The sequence below is a fragment of the Chinchilla lanigera genome, unplaced genomic scaffold (genome assembly GCF_000276665.1).
Source record: "Chinchilla lanigera isolate Chin_1 unplaced genomic scaffold, ChiLan1.0 scaffold00005, whole genome shotgun sequence".
NCBI lineage: Eukaryota > Metazoa > Chordata > Mammalia > Rodentia > Chinchillidae > Chinchilla > Chinchilla lanigera.
In genome coordinates, this window is record NW_004955406.1 from 12,087,620 (window position 1) to 12,107,173 (window position 19,554).

Below are 19,554 nucleotides of genomic sequence, written 5' to 3' on the forward strand. Positions count from 1 at the left end.
GTTCCCCCGCGGCGGGGGCCCTCGTGGGAAGGCTGCGTCCCTCAGGCCGCCCGGGGCTCCGCCTGGGCGAGTCGGGAGGTCGGACCTGAACGCAGCGGAGAGCGGGAGCCTGGGTTAAAGACCCGGCTCGGTGAGGCCCCCGGGGCGCCTGGACCGGCCCTGCTTCCGCTAGGGACTGGCGGCCCGCTGCGCGGAGCGTTGGGTGGCCCTTTCTCACGCTCGGCCGCGCGCCGCGGCCCCTCGCTGCGGGGTGAATCCCGCCGCGCTGCTCCCGCTTTCTAAGATGGCATTCGCCTTGTTGCTGTTAGGGTCGCACCTCGGCGTGGAAGAAAAGGGCGCGGGGACCAGGGAGGACCGGGATAATGAAGGATTGTTAACTTTGTGCAGGAGCCCTTGTAATTACTTTCAAGGAACGTATATTTGTTACGACTTGACTTAAAGATCCTTTGAGTGACCGACGTGCCTAACGTTGGCCGGTTTGTAGAGCTACCCGGATTTCCGCATTGGCCAGTCCTCGGCTTAGATTCGTGGATCTGTACCTCGGCAGGCAGGGTACTTGGAATCGTGCAGTAGGTGGCTCTGCTGTAAAATTTTCATTTGGAATGCACCAGAAGAATCGGAAAATTCTTGATTAAGTGCTTGTTAGGTTAGTCCTGCAAATGAAAATATTAGGGTGGTTTGAGAGCCGCCCCCCCCCCCAGCTCTAACTCCAGCACTTAAAAATAAAAACGTCTAACCTCCTACATTGGTAATTAAGGTCCTGCTTTTCGTGGAGCCATTTTTAGGTGTGTATCGCGGATGTACTGCAGCATCTTTGGGCCTCACCCCAGAGGCATTGATATATCCCCAAATCCAGAATAGGTTATATTTTAGTTTTGTCTTTAGTAGTTCTCTAAACATGAAATTTTCAGAGTCGGGCTTTTTAAATTGGGAGAGCAGTATAAGCTTCTCTGTGTGGCTGTTCTACCTCCTTAGTTAACCTGTGTTGGTAGAGTAATAAGTCCTTTGTATACATCATCTTTTCAGAAATTTCTGCAAGTCTTTTAAGGAGGTGCTCTGAGTCCTCATTTTACAGATGAGGAAATGAAATCTGAGAGATTAAGTTGACCAAGGTCACACAGCAGGAACTGGTGGTACAGTGCTGAATATGGATTCACAGGCGTATTGTCTAAAAACGCCAAAAAAGGGTACTCTAAATCATCGAACGGCTTTCTTGTTCCGTCTAATTCTGTAATCTTTAGTAACCGAGTAAAATGCAGCACTATTGATAGTGTTTCTTTACCTTGACTTCAGTATTTAGTATGTGAACGTTGATGCCTATGAAGGTTATAGTGTTGCAAGTGTAAGAATAGATTACATCTACTTTGTGGTTGGGATAGAAGCTAACTTTTTGTGTCCTTTACTGTTTAAAGTCCAGTGAATGCTTGAAATAACTTTAGCTCTGTATTACCACAGGTATAACTTTTAAATTTTGAGATGTTACTGGTAGGTTAATTCCTCATCTGTGAAATGGAAATGAAAGTAATGGCATCTCTTTAAGGATTATTATGTATGGAACTTTCAGATATTATATGTGAAGGACTTACTGCTGTGCCTAGTACATTTAAAAAGCCAACTAATGGGCCAAGGGAGTAGAATCCTGTATCGGTAGAATACTCTAAAAGCAGTATGTAATCTGTATTTTCAGAACGGTATATATCTTTGGGGGGGTACTTAAATAAATTTTTCCTTTCTTGACCTGCTGGATTTTACTTATTTATTTATTTATTTTGTCTCTTTTCAGACAGGGTCTCACTATGCAGTTCAGGCTGGCCTGGAGCTCACTTTTTTTGTCTTTTTTTTGTACCTAGAGTGGAACTCAGGACATTGCACTTGTGCCACTGAGCTACATCCCTGGCCCTTTTTTTGTCTTTTTGAGGTGGGGTCTCGCTATCCAGTTCAGGCTGGCCTTGAGCTCACTTTGTAACCCAGGCTGGTCTGGAACTCGAAAATATCCTTCTGCCTCAGCCTCCCCAGTGCTGGGATTACAGGTGTGCGCCACCACGTCCGGCTTTACCGACTGGATTTTACTTGTAAAAGATTTTTTCATGCTCTGTAGTGACACTGAGACAGTATCTTGCTGAAAATGAAAAAGCAGATTTTCTGCTTCACTCCAGTCCCTCGCCTCTCTACCTTTACCTTTCTGGTAAAATATCTCTGAAGTTTATATTACATCCTTGACTGTACCCCTAGCACTGCTTTAGTTTGTAGGTCAGTTAGGTGACTTACGCTATTTATGTCATAGTATGGTTAACAAGAATTGATCATTGATAAAAATTGTAAAATAAATTTGTATGGGACTATATTCTTAAAGGAGATCCAAAGTTGTGTCTAAGTTACGACTAACAATTTCATTTCGGTAAGAGTTGTCACTTTTCTCAGTAGGGGAATGCAGTGAAAATTTATCAGTTAATTGTTGCTCAGAAGTCTGAAAGTTAGTGTTACTTTTCCGAGTCATTACATTTTAATTTCCCCAATAATACCATGGGTACATCAGTCAGAACATCTTTGTGTGGGTCAAAGTATTCTGTAAAATTTCTTAAATTTCTGTTGTGTTTTCCTCTCACAAAAGCTAAGTATAAACTACCTTTTTGCCAGTTATATTCCTAGTCCTTATTTTGATCTACATTAGCGGAATCCCAATTATATCATTTTGAGCCAGGGTCTTTGTGTATTTGCTGATGAACTTGAGACAAATGAGAGGATTAACTTCCAACAGAAAATTTGTATCTTTTGCAGACACGATTGGTGTATACTGCCTTAAGAATCTGCAAGTATTTCTGCCTGTGTTGTACTCACCCCTTTGTGGTGTTGCTAGTTACTAAGCATAAAAGAAGGATGGGATGTAGTTAGCATTTGTAGAGCACATTTCTGGTAAAGAAACAGTGTTGGCTGTTATGTGTGTTGTGTGTTATGTACTAATTTTTTGTTTACTTTCTATGTTTCCTTACTAGTCTTTCTTTACTAGACTGTTTGCATGTCATCATCACCTTGCATGCACTTGGCATATGTAGAGACATTATTGAGTGATGTAGGGTTAGAAACATAAAAGCAGGTGAATGATTGAGGTTAACTGACAAGTATCTTACAGTGAAGGGACATTTTTCAATCTCCAGCCCGTTATTTAGGCATTAGAATTGTATTACAGATAACTTTGAAAGAATTTATGTTTATATAATATACATTGTGAGATTTAGTTGCATCATATTTTCCTTAATTTTTAGTTGTACTCAACAAACACTAAAGATTCTTCTAGGTTTGTAAGTCCCAGTGAATTAGGGCATATGGTTTTTGGTTACCACTACCAGATGTTCGTTAAGGATTAATATTAAAAATTACCTTGGGGCTGGGATATAACTTGGTGATAGAGTCCTTTGCCTAGCATATATGAGGGCCTGAATTTGATCCTCAGTACCACACACAAAAAAATGTATGTATGTGCAAACGTGTGTGTGTGTGTCTATACATATAGTGTGTGTGGTCTTTGGATTCATGTTAGAAGCTGAAAACAGGTGTTTTCACCTTTGAGGTGAAAAGTGTGTAGGTAGGTAAGGAAGATTTGGTGCAGAAAATCCATACACAGGTATTCTATTGTACCAATTGAGTGCCTACTTGGTTACAAATAAAGGCATGATACTAAGAGAAATCCAGAGTTACAATTTTTGAGCTGAGAATATGGCCTCATGGTAGATTGCTTGCCATGAGTGAGCAAGGCCCAAGTACTGCCAGAAAAGAATTGTGGTTTTTTGGTTTTTTTGGGTTTTTTTTCTTGTCTTTTTGAGACAGGGTCTTGCTATGCACTTCAGGCTGTCCTTGAGCTCACTTTGTAGCCCAGGCTTGTCTCAAACCTACAACAATCCTACTGCCTCAGCCTCCCGAGTGCGGGGATTACGGTGCACACCACCACGCCTGGCAGTAATTTTTAATATTTGTTGAAAACTTTACCAAGCCTTGAGCTAAGAATATTTGGTGAGATTATGTCTTTCTATACTGTGATAGATCTGGGAGGTGTATTATTTTATTTAATCATTGACCCAGAGCCTTAGTATTTACATTTATGGGTTTCTAAGTGGTCAGTATTTTTCAAATAAAATCAGTCACAGTTTTTGCTTTACCTTCAAACTATCTTGTCTGTTACTTAATATTTTACCCTAATTCAACTTGCTGTTTTTTAATTAAGTGAATATAAAATAAAAATTTACATGATTATTTGGTATTAACTCCCCCTTCTAATGTTTTAAAATCAATATATAATCTTAAATGCTCCTTTTTATAGCACTTAAAATCACTTAATATATCACCAGTCCTTTACATTCTACCCTTTGGGACATTACTGCTATGAGAAACGAATGCTGAGCCAGGCATGGTGGCGTACGCCTGTATAATCCCAGCACTCGGGCGGCTGTGGCAGGAGGATGAATGCAAGTTTGAGACCAGCCTGTGCTACAAAGTGAGCTCAAGGCCAGCCTGAACTGCATAGCAAGACCCTGTGTCAAAAAGACAAAAAAAAAAAAAAAAAAAAAAAAAACAGAGAAATGAATGCTGCATAGAATCAGGCAACAGTTGCAGTTAATGAAGGCCAGAAATGGTGAAAGTCTAGAATGGAATAGATTCATCAAACAGAAATGGCAGCATTACAGAAATAGAGATATAACTTAGAGTCTTAACTACATACTTCAAACAACGATTTCCATGGTGAACTGCCAAGAAGGAGGTTTATTTAGATGAAGAAGTGTAATAGGATGTTTAGAGTAGTCTGGCAAGAGAATGAGTAAGTGGAGAAGTCACTACAGAAATAGGGGCAGAAAAAACTAACCTGAATATTGGATTATCAGAGCCAAATGTAGCAGAGTTCAGAAAAATGAGAAGCAGCCTTTGAATTTGAGAGATCCTTGATAATCCTAAAATAATTCAGGTCAAGTAATGAGGATGAAGGTTTAAGGGGTGGGATGGGGGATACATAGTGAGACCGTCACTTTTTAGGTGTGTGGAATATGCAAGTGGAGTTGCTTGTGAAGTTTAAAAACTTAGGTCTAGCCCTGGATATCACATGATACCAAGATGGAGTCTTGACCAACTTTAAAAGCAGAAGAGAACCAGGGGAAAGGAAAAATTAAAGGGAAAATAGATTCCAATGAGTTTGGACAATCCCTCCAAATAAATACTGAATCTGCAAGAAGTGGTTGCCTGTGTGATGGAGAAACGGCTACCTAGGGAAGCTGATACTTGATGTTCTTCTCCTCTCTTTCCCAGTTGATAATCTGAAACCACAGGGCTGCTATATATGGTTGTGTGGTTTGTGCACCACACAAAGGTACCAACCAAGCTGAATGAGGCAACCAGAATTAAAATTCAGCCAGAGTTCTGTTTGCAGAGTTCTGTGCCCCTTCCTTAGGCCTCCCAAGAAACTACCACCCCCTCTTCCCTTTCCTCCAAGGTAACAGCTCCTCACCTAGAGTAGTACCTGTGTCTTCCTAGAAGAAAGTATTTTTCTATTTGCACAGAGGCTTTAAGGAGGCCGGTGGCTCCTCTGAAAGATGCCTTAGGGGAAACATGGTAAGGGTACGTTTAGAACAGCTTCAGAAACAATCCGGAGACTGGAGAAATTGTCCAAAGGAGCTAAGGAACAAAAAAGTACATAAGCAAGTAGGGAATTTTCTAATATATTATAAAGATGGGTATTGCAGCTTATTACTTTTAGTGAATGTGAAATAATAAATACAATACATATATCATTTGAGTGTCAAAGGGACTAGAGAATATATGAGTAAAATTATAATTAATACAATATTCAAATCCCATTTTGTAGTTTTAATGAAAAGTTAGAGTTTTGGCAATATGGCACTTGTAACTTGGTCTGTATTTTAAGTAACTTTGATTTTTAGATTCAAATTTATAGATCTTAATTGAGGAAGCAATATGGGAGGCACAGAATTATTTGGTTGGGGAGATGGAGCTGATAGAGAAATTTTAGTTTCAAAACAGGAAAAAGACATTGAAAGAAAGCTTTTGACAGGTGAAGATTAGTTATATTGATACATGTTTTTAAATTTATATTAAGAAAATTAGTTTTTGTGTATCTCTGTGTTTTAATACATAGAAACTTATGTAGCTTCCACCACAATACAGATTTAGCTTGTAAAAAGATAAAATATCTAGCAACTACGGACAAGAATTTTCTTAACATTTTGGAGGCAGGGAAAGTGCTTTTCATGATGAAGAACTGTTTAACAGGGATAGGAAAAGCAGAAAGAAAATGTAGTTGTAGTTGTAGTTGTATTCAGCTTGAACACGGAAAGAATGAAAGTAGAAAGTGGGAATAAGGGGTAGGTTTAATATGTCTGAAACCCAGCGTATGTCATTGGAGGAATGGAGTTAATGACTTGGTGAAAGGGATTCTTCATACCTTGCGCCAGGCATGGGGGGCACACGCCTGTAATCTCAGCTCTGGAGGGTGAGGAAGAGGATCGCCTTGGTTTGAGGCCAGCTCGAACTACATGACAAGACCTTGTCTCAGAAAACAAAAACAATCCAACCTTTAAATAGAATCATTTAGTTAGATAAAAGATGTGGAATAATTATGGATGCTGGATGAGCATTTTGGGAAAAACTGTGTAATATCCAAACTTAACATTATTGCTTTCCAAAAAATAAAGTTGACTAGAAAATTATTTGCTTTGTGTTTTATTTGTAATGTATTTTAAAAATATTACCATTTAATAAATTCTTATTACTTGTTATACGCTATTCTAAGAGCTTTATACACATACATTTATTAAATCTTACAGTTGTATTCAATTGGATATTGTAAGCCACAGGTGAGGAAATAATGAGTTTGTTCAAATTAAAGTGATGTATCAATTGCTGTTCAACTACTAAATGTTACAGCTGAACTTTAAACAGAATTTTAAGAAACGTAGTTATGTAGCATGAACAGGTAAAATATAAATTGCCAACAAGGGTGTCTTGGCATTCACCTCATCAAATAGAACAATGTTTTTCAGTGTAGAAGATTTGATAGCCACGTTGCTTTTCTGATAGTTAACACGTTTCAGTTTCCAAGAATAACCTATATCCTTCTGTAATTCTGATAAGAACTCTCTAACATTTATTTATATTATACTTTTTTAAAACTATGACAGTTTTTAATGTTTTGCTCTGATGCTATTTGTAGTAGAGGTAAGTCAACATATAATGATACTCTTAGCTTTACTGTTATAGCGGCAAATTAATCTTAGAACCATTGGATGTACACCACACAAAGAAAGGTAAATGTTTGAGGTGATAGATATGCCATTACTCCGATACACATATATTAAAGTGTCACGTTGTTACTCATAAGTATGTTCAATTAGTGTGTTAAAGCTAAAAATTTGTTATTGTTTATGAGATAGTGTGTTGCTAAGGGAAGGTTCAGATTCTTCATTCTCCTGCCTCACCTTCCCAAGTAGCTCCCATTACAGGCTTGTTTCACGGCACCTGTTTTAAAAAGTTTGTACGTATATATTTTTAAATACCTATTTGATGTATCCTACACTTTAAAATTACCAATTGATTTTAACAGGTGAAAGAGGCCTTAGAAGTTGACCAATTCATCTTAACCTAAGCAATAATTATAGTATTTCTTGACTAGGACTTACCTTGCTTTTGCTTAGGTGCAGCTCATGGTCAGGTCTCTGTAGAGATTGTTAACATTCATGAGATGAAGATATAAATGTAGATGAACCTTTTTACTTTATTGTCCCATCATTTTTTTTTTTTACAGCCTTCAGTAATCCTACTTTCAAGTCCTGTCCTCATTTATTTATTTCTCTTGCTCCCTTATTCTCACTTTTGTTCATTCTTTTAAGTTTCCACAAGTGGGAGGAAAAACATGCAACACTGTCCTTTCATGATGCCTACCAGTTCCATCTATCTCTCTGGAAATGAAACTGACATGATTTCATTCTTCTTTATGGCTAAAGTACTTCATGGTGTGTGTGTGCGTATTTTTTTTTTTTTTTTTTAGTCATTTGTTGAATCAGCACTTAGGCTGAGTCCATATCTTGGCTATTGTGAATAATACTACAGTAAACATGCATATACCATTCTCTCATACATTTTGTCAGTAACTAAGATAAAGACTTGGAAGGCATGCATGGCATATGAAATAACATACTTGAAAGAGTAGCGATATACTCAATGACTTTCTAAGAGTTAAAAAAAAAGTGTTGGAATGTTAGAATGAATTAAAGAATTACTAATGACACAGTCATAGTTCAAAACTATTTAAAAAAAAAAACTTTCATTACAGGATGCAGTGGTGGGCACCTGTCGTCCCAGCTACTGAGGAAACTCAGTATTTGTATATATGTATATATGTTTATATATACATATAAACTTTTTAAAAAAGCTTTTGAGACAAGCTCTTAACTATATTGCTCACATCAGTAAATGTATGTGTATATGCTGGCTTCATTTCTTTCAGACAGATACCCGGTAGTGGTATAACTAGATCACATGGTAGTTCGTTTTAGTTTTTTCAGGAAGCTCTGTACTTTTTTCTATAGTGGCTGTACTAACTTACATTCCCACAACAGTGTATAAAGGTTCCTTTTTCTTTCTTCCTTTTTCTTCTCTGGTGGTGTTTTTTGTTGTTGTTGTTTTTGTTTTTTTTGAGACAGGGTCTCGCTATGCATTTTAGGCTGGTCTTGAACTTACTTTGTAGCCCAGGCTGGCCTCGAACTAGAAGTGATCCTCCTGCCTCAGACTCCAGAGTGCTGGGATTACAGGCATGCGCCACCACGCCCAGCTTTTCTTCGTATTCTCTGCAGTTTTTTTTTTTTGTTTTTTTTTTACCATTTGATAATAGCCCGTATGTCTAGAGTGAGATAGAATCACAGTCTAGTTTTGATTTTATTTCCCTGGTGGCCAAAGATGTTAAGCATTTTTTCATATATTTATTTGCTATTTTATTTCTTTTGAGAAGTACCCATTTAAATCTTTTGCTCATTTTGATTGGACTTGTTCTTTTATTCATTCTTTGGGGGTCTGTATATCCTGAGTATTAATCCTCACATTTTTTTGTTTTTAAGCAAAGAAACAGTTGTGTATCTTTCCACTAGTTATTATCTGCTCCCATCCCAGAAAAACAAAAAACAAGGCTCTAGGGATCTGGATGGGAAGAAAAAGCTAAACTTATTTCCTAGATACACCCTTCTAGAAGCATACTTCATGGCATTGGACACAGGTTCTGTGCTTCACCGAAATTTCATATCATTTCACAGCTCTTTAGGTTGCCTGGCAAATTGTGAAAACAGAGAATGCTAAGTTCTATTTTTAAGTAATTTATTTCCATTTATGGATAACAGCAGTTGGAAAGTTTTTTTTCTTTGTATTCAGCTAGTTTGTTAATACTTATCTTAATGAAACCTGCAATTGAGGGTGGTACCCTGACATAGTATAATGCAAAATTCAATGGAACATTACAATTTCAAGTCTGTGTTCAGTATTGTATTTGTATTAAAGCAACAAGTTTTATAAAACAGTGTTGTCATACTACTGGAACAGGATGGTTGTATATTCTGCATTTTTGGAATTTGATGTTTTTGGTTTTTGTTTTGATTTTGAGACAAGTCTTACCTATATTGCTCAGGCTGGTGTTGAACTCCAGGCAGTCCATCCCACCAGTTTCCTCAGTAGCTGGCACGACAGGTGCCCACCCCTGCATCCTGTAATGAAATAGTGTTGTTTTTTTTTTTAAATACAGTTTTAAACTGTGACTGTGTCATTAGTAATTCTTTAATTCATTCTAACATTCCAGCACTTTTTTTAACTCTTAGAAAGTCATTGAGTATATCGCTACTCTTTTACATATGTTATTTCGTACGCCATGCCTACATTCCAAGTCTTTATCTTAGTTACTGACAAAAGACATTGAAAAGAATAGCATCCAGCATAATGGTTATTCAGGTCATATTAATTATCCCTCAGGATGTAAGGAGGATTGATTCCACAACTCTCCCACACCAAAATCTGAATGCCCAAGTCCTTTATGTAGAAGTAAAATATTTGCATGTAACCTATGCTTATCCTCATCTAACTTTTTTCTCCTACAACTTTGAATCTCTAGATTATTTCTAATTCCTAAAACAATGTAAATATTAAACAAATTGTTGTTACACTTCATTCATTTTAAATTTACCTTTATTGTTACATTTTTCCATCCACAATTGGTTGAATCTGTGAATGTGGAACTTGTAGGTAGAGGGGTGACTCGTTCATATTGTGACATCATTCTTTAAACATAAAATGATTTCCCACTTAAAACATCTGATATTCTCATCTGTATTTATTCAAGGGGAAGTTTGTAAAGACTAATACTGTTTTAAAAACAAAGCACAGGTAGGGAGGGAAGTGAATCAACTTGTTTAAAATTTATGTTTTTTGACTTTGGCTGGGGACTAGAAGAGGCATTAATGTTTGGCTTTTTGAATTTTAAGTAAACAGTTTAGTTAAATTTTGATAAAATGCTGTTTTCTGAATGAGTAGCTTCACCCATCCCTAATTCGGCTCAGGGTGCCATATAAAAATACTATAGGTGACTTAAACAAGAATTTATTTCTCAAAGTTTCAGAAACTGAAAGTCTGAGGTAAGGATGTCAGCATGGTCCACATCTGGTGAAGGCTGTCTTACTGCACATGGCCACTTCCTTACAGTTGTTTTCTCATGGCACAGTGAGCTCTCTTGTCTCTAATAAGGGCATTAGTAACACTCATGATTCTATCTAAACCTAATTATCTCCCACACTTTCACTTTCCAAGTGCTCTCACATTTGTCTTAGGGTGTCAGACATGAATTTGGGGAATGTACAAATCAGCCCCTCTGCACCTTCACCCTTTTTGTACAATAAAGAGTGCATTGATTCTTAAGCTCTTTATATTATTGTACTCCAGAATGACCTTTTTTTGAGATCAGATCTCTGGGCAGTCTGAGCTAATCTTGAGCTTGCTATGTGTAGCTCAGGCTGGCCTCAAACTGAAAAACCTGCTTCTGCTAGCATTGCATTTGCCATCATTCCCAGCTTTAGAATGACATTTGCTAATCAAGATCCACTGTTTTGTTTCCACAATGTTTTATCCTTCCTATTTTGCTCTATGTTATGATAATGACTTGGTAATGAAAACTTGAATCATTTTGTGTCTCTAAATGATTTTTAAAATAACATCTTATTGTTACATTGCTCAGGGATTTCTCTGTTCCGTAATGAAAACTGATTTTTCTTATAAAATTATCTTGGATACTGGCTTTCAGGTCAGCCTGGAATTAATTCTAGCTCCAATGAAAAAGTAATCTTGATGATTTAGGCTTTCAGTTCTTCATAGTCCCAGTCTAATCATTTTACACTGTGCTACCTTTCTAGACCTGTATAGCCCTGCTTTTAAAAATTGAGCTTCAGAATATATTGCTAAATTAAAATGTATAGAACTCAGTTCTCTTTAATGTAATAAAAAGTGGGAGATATAAATGGCAAAGATACTCAACATCTTAAGACTGAAAGTAGGGAAAATGCTTATGGGGAAGTTGGGAGAGGTGAACGTCAGAACAGATCAGTTTTTGTTTTGTTTTTAATTTGGGGGGAATGATTTCAGTCTTATGGAAAATTGCACAAAATAGTAAGTGGAAAAAGAAATCTATAGTAAGCTTGACTTGAAAGCACTTATTAATACTATTGTTACTGACTAGTTTTAGTCTTGCTGAAATTTGCTATTCCCTTGGCTGTCCTCTTTTTAGTCCATTCACTCAGCTCTAACAATATCTGAGACAGAATTACTTCGCACAGTTGTAGAGGGTGGAAAGCTCAAGTTCAAGGTACAGTGGAGTTGTTTGGTGAGGGCCAGAGTCTTTACCAGGTGGCATCTTCAGCATTGTGTCCTCACTTGGAGGTGTGCACACAAAGGCAAAAGAGGCCTTGTTTCCTCCAGCCCTTTTATAAGGCCCTAATCTCACCCTCGTTGCCTAATCACCCACTAAAGAGCACCACTGCTTAATACTGTTGCATTGAGGCTTAAGTTTCAGCATGAAGTTTGGAGGATACACATTGCAATGTTCACTCCAGTAATTTTTTTGGCAGCATTTTCACCTTTTATTTATACATGTCTGGCACGATGCAGCGCACTGATTTAACCCAGCTGCTTTTGGGCTTCCCACCACTCTTTTTTTTCCTAGGCTAAAACATTGGAGAGAATCATGACTGCACAGATTTGGGAATATTGTATATACCTACTTCTATCAGGCTTTCTGCTGCTTGCCAATACCTTCTTCTCATAGTTGCTGTCTTTCCTGTTCTCCATTTGCTTTTCACATCTTTTCTAGCCTCATTCTAAACTCTTTCCAATCAGCGGATGAGGACAGCATGTCTTTTGTTTATCTTTTCCCAGCAATGCTTAGTGTAGGGTAGACATTGAGTACATACTTGTGTAAGTGAATGGGAACCAAACTTTGCGACTTTAAAATTGTCAGAAAACTTTGTGATGCTTTGGTCTATAGATAATATAAAATGTGTGTCTAAATATTGTGGCTTGAAGGAAAGTTCTGAGCATTAGCTTTACTGTTAATGTTTGAAGCAGTGAGCTGTAGATGAAATGACCAAAAGAGAAAGCATATAGAGATAGAAGCCTTGCATTTTTTCCTGTACAGACCTTAAACTCGTGCTACCTGTCCGCCCCTGCCACCCCGGTACTGGGAATCAAACTCATGACCTTGGGCTTGCCAGGCAGGTGCTGTGCCGCTGATCTAAATACCCAGCCCCCACCTGTCCTTTTTTGAAACCATTTTTTTTGTTACCACTGTTCAGTGTCATCCTCTCATTTTGAAAGGTTGCTGCTATATTATAACAAACTACTGCTTTCTATATTTCTTTCAGACTTTTTGGAAATGATCTGTTTGCTGTAAAAAGGGTGGCATTTCCCCCTTATTTCTTTTTTTTTCTACAAAAAACAACCTGTTACAAGGCATTTTTGTTGTTAGAATTTTGAAAATGTGGATACCTGTTTTGTTATATCTAGTATAAGTGGGAAATGCTAGTTTTTTTAAATGTACATGGCACTGAGCAAGATGGTAATATAGAAAAATCAGTAGCATTGTAGAAGTAGGAGAAACTTCTTTCAGAATTAGAAGTGGTACAGGTGGAAGATAACATCTCTTTGCCCTATAACTGTGCTAAGTTTTTCTGTCAGAAGCTAGCAAGCTAAAGACAAACGCTTACTGAGCTTGTTGTTCAAGGGCCTTTGAATTATTTAAATTATACTATTGCTACTTAGAATCTGCTTATATGAATGCAACCACTAGATTTGGTTGTTTTTTTTTTTTTGGTCTTTTTGAGACAGGGTCTCGCTGTGTAGCCCAGGCTGGTCTCGAACTTGCATCCATCCTCCTGCCACAGCCTCCCGAGTGCTGGGATTACAGGCGTGTGCCACCACGCCCGGTAACCACTAGATTTTTGATTAGTTGTTCACTCCTTCCTGTGGTCTCCATGGCATTTAGAATAAACTCAAGGACAGTGCTTCTTAAACTACCCTAGCAAGCTCTGGTTCTCAACTGTGACTGTATTTTAAACATACTTGGGTAGCTTTCCAAAGAATATTGTTGCTGTCTTGGCCCTGAAAATTCTGCTTAAAATTCTGTTTTATTTGTCTAGCATTGGGCCCTGGCAAGCAAAATTTTTTATGGCTTCTGTATACCTGTGCAGCCTGAGTTGACAACTACTGGTGGATTTTCTCAGTCGTTTCTTGTTCAGACAGATCTTTTGGACTTTACCATCCATCAAAGTCTCTTTTTGTCTTCTGCAATCCATTTATCCAGTTGAGTCTTTGATAATATATCCTAACATCTAACAACATCTGACAGTTGTCCTCAGTGCATATTTGTTATAAAAATGTGGTTGGGTGAATATTATTGCAGCATTAGGGAAGCCGTATTGTCTTTGTAACCTGTGGAGCAGTGACGGCGAACCCTTTAGAGCTTTCAGTGGAAACAAACAGCCCACTGTGACATGCATGCCATAGGGTTGCCATCACTGCTACAGAGGGTCACTTTGCTAGAGTATTTGTTTGTTTATTTAGTCTTTTTGAGACAGAATTGTACAGTTCAGGCTGACCTTGAACTCACTTTGTAGCTCAGACTGGCCTCAACTCAGTGATCCTCCTGCCTCAGCCTCCCGAGTGCATGCGCCACTGACACTACTTTGCCATATTGTAATTCAGAAAGACTGTGAAATGACTCCTACAGGATTTAACGGAACATTAGTTTCTATTTTCAGAGGTATACAGTAGAGAAGTATGTATGTTTTCCCTTGGAAACAGTGTTACGAGTGTGAGTTAGGTTTACAAACCGGTGCACCAAAATTACTGGTATATGAACCTTTGCAAAGGATGGTTAATGAGTGATGTGATAAATGTTCATTGACTGTTCAGATAGTTAGGAATATGTGTTTGTAGATTACTTTTTCTGATTTTGTTTGATGTCTAAATCAAAGTTGACTGCTGGTAATAAACTATGCAAAGTGAAACTACAGACAGGATGGATAGCCTGCTATAATAGGTGTTCAATAAACAAGTTTCAAAATATGAATCATTTAACGACTGACTTGTATTATAAATTTTTATCATATACCATCTTGCAAAGATTGCATATAGCCTTGTATTTTGCACATCCCATACTAGTATTTAGGATTCATGGCCTTTTTTTAAAAAACATATACCTTTATGCTTGGGAGTTTTTTGTATTAGTTTATGTAAAAACTGGTCTCCATATATGCCTGTGTGTGTTTGTGTGCTGTTTCGTGTCAGCATTACACTGTACCGAATTGAGTCTTCTTTCCTTTATGCCAAGGGTTGCCACACTTTTTCTGTAAAGGATGAGATAATAGTAACTGTAAAAATTGGTGGGGTGCCATTTGGCTACCTTTTTTCTTTTTCTAGTTCTGGGGATTTAACCAAAGGCTTGCACTTCATAAGCACATGCTTTTCCACTGAGCTACACCCCCAGCTAACTTTTCTCACCTCCTGAAAAAAAGTAGGTTTTGAATTTTATCAATTTTATGGCTTTTTTTTTTTCTTTCCTACTTTAGTTGGGAAACTTTTTAAACTTACTATTTTATCTGGTAATTAAAAGATTTCAGAGTACTTTCCTCTGAAATGTGTATGTGATTGTATACTAGATGCAAAGAATTTTCTGTGCTACCTATCTTTGCAGTTTTAGTTTTGATTTCCTCTTCTATTGAAAAGAAATTTTTTAATTGATTTGCTTTTACATTTATGATTATTTTTAGGTGGTTAATTTTGAAGCTACCAAAATCTTAAATTGTTTTGTTGTCACTTCCAAGGAAAAAACACTATTTTTGATCGTTTACTATGCTCTGAGGTTTGGTTTGGTTTGGTTTTCCTTCTTTGGTATTGACTTCATTACTGCATTATTTTCTGCTACTCCTTATCAGGGCTGTGGATTTCTCTCGCCATGCCTGGGCAGCATATTTCCCTTCCTTTGTAATTGCTGTCCACTGAATTTGTGTATCTTTAATATGCCACTTTTAAACTCGTCTCTGATCCTTTGATCATCCTGTTTTCTGCCTCAGTTTGCTTTAATAGATTAAACCAGGGAGATTTTGTTAGTAAGTGATCTAAGAGTTGTGTTTTTAGCAAGTTTTATTGAAACATAATTAGAATAGAAATCATAATATGGGAGGGAGGTCCTAGCCTCTTTCATTCAGCATAATCATTTTGAGATTTATCCACATTGTTACCTATGTCAGCAGTTTTGGTGGATTTTTGTTGTTTTGGTTCTTGTTTTTGAGACAAAGTCTAACTGTACTCCAAGCTGATCTCAAAATGATTCTCTTGTCTGAGCCTCCTAAAGGTTGAGATTACAGTTGTGCCACCACACTCAGCCTTGTTTATTCTTTTTTATTCCTTCGGTAGTTCATTGAATGAGTATACTGTGATTGGCGTCTCTAGTCATTTGGTGGACAGTTGTTGCCAGTTTGAGATTGTTACACATAAAATACTGTGAAGTGCTGGGCATGGTGGTGCATGCCTGTAATCCCAGCACTCAGGAAGCTGAGGCAGGAGGATCGTTGGGAGTTTGAGACCAGCCTGGGCTACAAAGTGAGCTCAAGGCCCGCCTGAACTGCATAGCGAAACCCTGTCTCAAAAAGACCAAAAAAAGACTAGGAAATGCAAGATTATTTGGATATACAGGGGGTGATTAAAAGTTACAGTGCATATTTGAAGTAAAATAGTAAAAGACTTGGTCATTAATCCTCCTTAATATATTTCCCTTCATGTGTGCTCAAAAATATGATAAATGCTGCTGAGTGCTGTCCACCTAATTCACCAGATCTAGCACCATTAGACTTCTGACTCTTCCCCAGAGTCAAAATGACCATTTAAATGTTTTGTAAATTCAGAACATGAAGACAAACATCACAGTGCACCTAAAGACTCATGAATAAGGGCTTCCAGAACTGCTTCAGAAAATGGCAAAAACAAAGGGATAAATAACTGTGTTTGAAGCACCGGAGAGAATTTTGAGGAAGTTTAGTGGCACTGTATCTTATCATTGTAATCAGTTTTTACAATTTAAACATGGTGTTTTTCAGTTGCACCTCGTATGTTTTTATTTCTCTTGGTTAAATGCTAGGAATGGAATAAGAGAAAGTGGTTGGCATTTACCTTTTTAAGAAACTTGCCAAAGTGCTTTCCAGGGTGGTTGTCCGTTGCCATTTCTCATTCCCATCAGCAGTGTATTCTAGTTCCCTACCTCTTTGCCAGTACCTAATGAAATTATTCTGTAATTTTAGCCATTCTGGGTTTTTTGGTTTCAGTTTGCATTTTCCAAATAAAAAATGATGCTGAATACCTTTGTGTAGTTATTTGCCATTTGTGTCTCTCTGGTGGTGTCCAAGTTGTGCCCATTTTTTAAAATTGGGGTATCTTTTTCCTTCCTAAGTTCTGAGGGTTTTCTGTATATTCCACCTTAAAATTTTTTGTCATATATATGATTTGAAAAATTTTTTTCCCAGGTTGTTGCTTGCTTTTTGTTTCCAGTCCAGTGTCTTTTCTTAAAAAATGAAACTCCAGCTTACAAATTTAATGTTTATGGATTATGCTTTCAGAGTTGTATGTAAACATTCCTTATCTAACCCAGGATCACAAAAATTTGCTTTAATGTTTTTTTCTAAACTTTACAGTTTTAGGTTTTATATTTTATGGTACATTTGAGTTGAATCTACTAATAAACTGCCCCACCATTGTTTGTTGGGAAGACTTTTATCCTCTGAATTTTCTTTGCCTTTGTCAAAAGCAATATTCATATATTTACATTTCTAGACTCTGTTCCGTTGATCTGTTTTGCTTTTACATTGGTACCATAGTGTTTTCACCTGCTTTAAGTCTTGAAGTCAGGTGGTATCTACTCTCAAATCTTATTCTTTTCATTTGGTTGATAAAAGTTATGTCCATTTCTTTATGCATTTTAGAATCAACTTGACAAAGTCTGTCTTCCAAAAAAATTCCTTCTGAGATTGTGTTTTGTAGTGCTTTGAATCTGTAGATCAATTTGATAAGATCTGACATCTTAATAGTGGGTTTTGTGACCCATTAACCTGGTGGCATATATCCGTCTGTCTATCGAGTCTTTCTTTGATGCTTTGTAGTTTTCAGAATACAGGTCTTGTTAGATACATCTCTGAGTATTTCATTTTTTAATTCCATTATGTATCATTTTCAGTTTTTGAATGTTGAGTGTAGATTTCTTAATGTTTCTTATGCTTGGACTCTACTGAGTCTTTTAAATCTGGGTTTATAATTTCATCAAATTTCTAACATTTTTGGCCTTTTTTTCCTGGTTTTTCATCTCCTTCTTTAGGCTGCCTACAGTTGTCTCAAGGCCCAACTTGTTGTTTTGTTGGTTTTTTGTTGTTGGGGGTTTTTAGTGGTTTTCTGTTGTTTTGAGGCAGGATCTCACTGTGTAGTGCAGGCTGGCCTCGAACTCAAAGTGATCCTCCTGCCTCAGTTTCCTTAGTGCTGGGATTACAGGTGTGTGCCACCATGCCCAGCTTGTTTTATTACTGTGCTTTTTCTTCTTTTATTTTGGGTAGTTTCTGTTGATAGCTTTAAATTAACTATTCTTTCCTTTGAAGGTGTCTCAGATGCTGCTTAACATATCCTAAATTTATCCATTATGTTTTTCATTTGTATAAGTTTTCATGCTTTTATATTTTTTGTGTGTTCTGTTTTTATTTGATCTTTTTTACTGCAGCTTATTGGACAAATAGAATACAGTTCAAAAATAACTGTAAAATTTTTGCCCGCTAATTTTAACATTTACAATGATATGATACTGATTTCAGTTGATTGATATTCTCCTATACTATGGTTCATGTTTTTCTGCTTCTTTGCTTACATAATTTTTGGTGAATGCCACATTTGTATTATTTCTTCTCTGTTGATGGGTATTTTTTCATTTTTAAGTAAGTATTTAAATTGGTTCTGAGACTCCATAATGTTACTGGGGAACAGTTAGATCCTTTGGACTGTTAACTTTCAGGTTGTTAGGCAAGATCAGAACAGTGTTTATTTAGGGTAATTTTTAGCCACTCCTGAGGCAGGGTTTTTCTGAGTACTCACCTAATGCCTGGGGAATCATGATTTTTTTAAATCATGTGAGAATAGGTACTATTGACTTGTGAGAATAGGTACTATTCCCAGCCCTTTTTTAGCTGTAGGCACTGGTCCTCTCAGGTGGTTCATTCATGTTTCAGGGTAGTGTTCTCCGCAAATGTGTAGGTTGGCACTTAAGGAGGATTCTCTGCAGTTCTGTGGTATTTTTTCTCTGTGTAGTCTTCTTTCCAGTAGTGATTCGCAGCTTACCTTGGTCTCAATGAACTCAGCTTCAAACTTTTGAACTTAGGAACTCTCCAGCCTCCACTCTAATTTCTTTCTCTTGTGTCAGGGCCTGGGAACTCTCCAGATAGTAAATTTAGGCTACTGGATGGCTCACTGTCTTGTTCCCCAAAGGTCAGAAACTTCTCTGCCTGGTGTTGTTTTTATATACACATGCATTCATATACATGCCCACAGTCCAGGTTTTTAGTAGTTTCTCAAGGGGGGAGGGAAATTTCCTATATTCATCTTGGTCAAAATTCTGTTGGTCTTATTTCCTTAAGCAACCATGATTGTTTTATTCATTGTAGACTCCTAAATAGGAATTAGACTTTAAAAAATATCTGTGAAAGCTGGGCATGGTGGTGCACGCTTGTAATCCCAGCATTGGGGAGGCTGAGGCAGAAAGATCATTTTGAGTTCGAGACCGGCCTGGACTGCAAAGTGAGCTCAAGGCCATCCTGAACTGCATAGCAAGACCCAATCTCAAAAGCTACAAAATAGGGGCTGGGGATTTAGCTCAGCGGCAAAAGCGCCTGCCTGGCAAGCGCAAGGTCGTGAGTTCGGTTCCCGGTACCGGAGAAAAACCAAAAA

The 19,554-nt window shown here is 37.5% G+C and overlaps 1 protein-coding gene and 1 long non-coding RNA gene across 4 annotated transcripts in view; one reads left to right on the plus strand and one right to left on the minus strand.

The window, feature by feature from the left end:
• Window positions 1-19,554, plus strand: part of Prrc2c (proline-rich coiled-coil 2C) — a gene marked incomplete in the record, with an annotated part of 78,195 nt that overhangs the window by 548 nt on the left and 58,093 nt on the right.
• On the minus strand, window positions 50-10,288 carry LOC102022665. Of its 3 annotated transcripts, none has more exons than XR_001236362.1 (5): window positions 10,223-10,288; window positions 9,661-9,749; window positions 6,446-6,532; window positions 5,492-5,658; window positions 50-653 (listed from the first exon to the last, which is right to left on the minus strand). It is a non-coding gene; the product is annotated as an uncharacterized LOC102022665 (long non-coding RNA). The 3 variants fall into 3 exon arrangements; XR_001236361.1 differs by having other exon boundaries at window positions 6,446-6,546; XR_001236360.1 differs by having other exon boundaries at window positions 6,446-6,575.